Below are 4,209 nucleotides of genomic sequence, written 5' to 3' on the forward strand. Positions count from 1 at the left end.
CGAACCCGCGTCCCCTGCATCGGCAGGCGGACTCCCAACCACTGCGCCACCAGGGAAGCCCAAGCAGAAATTTTAATGAAAGTATTTTAGATAGCTCACAGCATCATCAGAAAGACTTGAGAACAGGATTTTGAAACTTGTAGCCAGAAACACACCCCAACAGGGAATAACTGCAAGTTCTTCACAGAGCACTTGTCCACATACATCCAACTGGAAGGAGGAGAGAAAGATGACCAACCATCTTTTAAACAGCAAAATACCTTTCACATCTCCCTCACTAGCAGTTACCTAGAAACTTATTAAATATCACCAGTGACGGGTATCACTCTCTGTAGAATCTACAGTATGTAGGTAAAAGAATGGATTCTAGAGCCAGACTGCCCTGGTTCAAACCCCAGCTATTCTATTCAAACAACTATCTGACCCTGACCAAATTATTTAATATCCTGTGCTTTGGTCCCTTCATTTGTAAAATGGAGGTAACAGTAATATACAGCCAATGGAGAGCCATGTCCACATTTCCAAGCAGCTTCTACGGTCTAGGGCTACTCACAGATCTGCTGTCTACAGACAAAAGTGCTTTGCTAACCTGGCTGACTCACTCCTCTCTCTCACGCCATGTGATGCCAAGGAGAAGCCACAAAGCCTCCCCAAGCCTCTTACACAAATCTATTAGTCATAATACAATTGTGCTTGAAAGACGACTTAGACCAACGAACTTTTATTGTCCGTCTCCACATTTGGCTGTAGCAATTTTCAATTTTTTCTGAACTGTTCTCATCATGTTACATATTGAACCTGTGGCAGCAAAGTTGATTACATTCATATGTGCTGTGAGATGTACGTTGCTGTCCCCTGCCCCAAAATCATGGTCAAGCACCTGGAGTGGGGAATGCATTGTTCTAGGCGGTTGGTATGCATCAGTGAACAAACAGAAAAAGATTCCGGCTCTCCTGGGGCATGTATTCCAGCAAGGAAGTAAGGATGATATGAACAGATTTCAGAAAGCTCTTTAAAATACCATGAATTAATGCTGTAAACTGAGTAAGCAGAATCCAACATAGCTAGGACATGGAATCCAATATATTCAATAATTTATGTCTGATTCTCCAAACTTATTAAGCTATTCTTGGGGTAGGAAATTATTGTGAGTTATTTGCCACTTAAGGAGTTGCTGAGATTGCTCACAAACAAGTAAAAGAATCAGTCTTCCTAGTTTATCTAACTACCCATTGCTCACTGAAATTCTGCAAAGGAAAACATCACTCTGGATGCCTACTAATTAACTAATTAATAGGCTCCCCTCCCTCACATATTCTGATTAATGTGCAGCCCACATTAATAACTTCTGCTTTACTCCTCTTGATTTTGATTGATTGTCTAAAGCTAAACGAGAAAAATAAAGTATAGGCATTTCCTGAATGACAAGAGTTTTCAGTAGACAAATTGGTTACGATAGGTCCACATTTTTAAGAGTGCATTTGGTTATACACAATTGTGATCAGAAGTAAGTATCACTCAAAAGCAAAGGAAGTTGCTTTTCATATGACAGGAAATACTTCGTTTTATATGTATAGGGTTAAAACAGCCTTCTAAAAAGGTGGTTAAACTGGTTAAGTGGAAGATTCTTGACTCCTGAACACCTTGGCTATCCAAGTTTGATAGCAAGGTCTAGAGAGAGACGAATTGTTCTGTATAATAAAGAAAGACCAATGTTTATTTGTAGGGTTCTGAAAGAGAGGACATGAGAATCAAAGAAGAGAGGTAGAAGAGGAGCAACTGAGATGAAGAAATCTCTGGTAATGGGATAGCCAGAGGGGACTTGTTTTTTTAAACTCCTTTTTTTATTATGTCTTTCACAGCATATGTGAAATATAAATGTAAAATTCAGTGCATTATCACAGGGACTTCCGTGGTGGCGCAGTGGTTAAGAATCCACCTGCCATTGCAGGGGACACGGATTCGAGCCCTGGTCTGGGAAGATCCCACATGCTGCGGAGCAACTAAGCCCATGCGCCACAACTACTGAGCCCAAGTGCTGCAACTACTGAAGCCCGTGTGCCTAGAGCCCGTGCTCTGCAACAAGAGAAGCCACCACAATGAGAAGCCTGTGCACCACAACAAAGAGTAGCCCCTGCTCACCACAACTAGAGAATGCCCACACGCAACAACAAAGACCCAATGCAGCCAAAAATAAATAAATAAATAAATAATTTTAAAAAAAATTTTTAATGAATTTTCACAAAATAAATTCCCACATAGCCACCACCTGAATCAAGAAATAAAATATTATGAAACTAAGACGTTGGTCTTTTTGAAAAAATCAAAAAAAAATGACACTCTTAGGTAGACTAACTAAAAAAAAAAAAAGACAACAAAAATCAGAAAGAAAAAAGATAAAAATAAATCCTTTTATTTACAAAAATAAAAAGGATTATAAATGTCTACTATGAAAAATTATGTGCCAACAAATTGGATAATCTAGAATAAATGGATAAATTACTAGAATAATGAGGAAATAAAAAATTTAAACTGACCTATAACCAGTAAGAAGATTTAACCAGTAATCAAAACTCCTAAAAAAGAAAGGTCCAGGACCAATAGGCTTCAATTGTAGAATTCTACCAAATATTTAAAGAAGAATTAATACCAATCTTTCTTAAACTCTTCCACAAAATTTAAGAGGAGGGAACACTTCCAAACTCATTCTATGAGGCCAGCATTATCCTGATACCAAAGCCAGACAGAGATATTACAAGATAAGAAAACTACAGACCAATATCCCTGATGAATACAGATGCAAAAATTCTCAACAAAATACTCAGTATACCATATTCAAACGTACCTTAAAAGGATTATACACCATAACTAAGTGGGTGCTATTCCTAGGATGCAAGGATGGCTCAACATACAAAAAATAATTAATGTGGGGCTTCCCTGGTGGCGCAGTGGTTGAGAATCCGCCTGCCGATGCAGGGAACACGGGTTCGTGCCCCGGTCCGGGAAGATTCCACATGCCGCGGAGCGGCTGGTCCCGTGAGCCATGGCCGCTAAGCCTGCGCGTCCAGAGCCTGTGCTCCGCAACGGGAGAGGCCACAGCAGTGAGAACGGAGCAACTAAGCCCGTGTGCCACAACTACTGAGCCTGCGCTCTAGAGCCCATGAGGCACAACTACTGAGCCCGCGTGCCACAACTACTGCAGCCTGCATGCCTAGAGCCTGTGCTCCACAACAGAGAGAAGCCACCGCAGTGAGAAGGCCACACACCGCAACAAAGAGTAGCCCTTGCTTGCCGCAACTAGAAAAGCCCACACACAGCAACAAAGACCCAATGCAGCCAATAAATAAATAAAGAAAAAAAAATCAATGTAATACACTATATTAACAGAATGAAGGATAAAAATCACATGACCATCTCAATTGATGCAAAAATAGCATTTGACAAAATTCAACATGGTTTCATGATAAAAAACATTCAACAAGGGCTTCCCTGGTGGCGCAGTGGTTGCGCGTCCGCCTGCCGATGCAGGGGAACCGGGTTCAAGCCCCGGTCTGGGAGGATCCCACGTGCCGCGGAGCGGCTGGGCCCGTGAGCCATGGCCGCTGGGCCTGCGCGTCCGGAGCCTGTGCCCCGCAACGGGAGAGGCCACAACAGGGGGAGGTCCGCATACCACACACACAAAAAAAAAAAACATTCAACAAACTAGGAGTAAAAGGAAATTACCTCAAATAATGATAGCCAATATGATAAGCCCACAACAAACATCATACTCAATTGTGAAAAACTGAGCTTTTCCTCTAAGATCAGGAACTAAGCAAGGATGCCCACTATCACCACTTTTATTCAACATAGTATTGGAAGTCCTTGCCAAAGTAGTTAGGCAAGAAAAAAAGATTAAAGGCATACAAACTGTAAAGGAAAAAGTAAATATACTTCTGTTCAGAGATGACATAATCTTGTTTGTAGGAAACCCCAAAGATTCTACACACAAAAAAAGCTGTTATACTAATAAACAAATTCAGCAAATCTGTAGGATAAAAACATTAACACAAAAATTAATTGTGGGGCTTCCCTGGTGGCGCAGTGGTTGTGCGTCTGCCTGCCGATGCAGGGGAACCGGGTTCGCGCCCCGGTATGGGAGGATCCCACATGCCGCGGAGCGGCTGGGCCCGTGAGCCATGGCCGCTGAGCCTGCGCGTCCGGAGCCTG

Source organism: Physeter macrocephalus, chromosome 7 (assembly GCF_002837175.3).
Source record: "Physeter macrocephalus isolate SW-GA chromosome 7, ASM283717v5, whole genome shotgun sequence".
Taxonomy (NCBI): Eukaryota; Metazoa; Chordata; class Mammalia; order Artiodactyla; family Physeteridae; genus Physeter; species Physeter macrocephalus.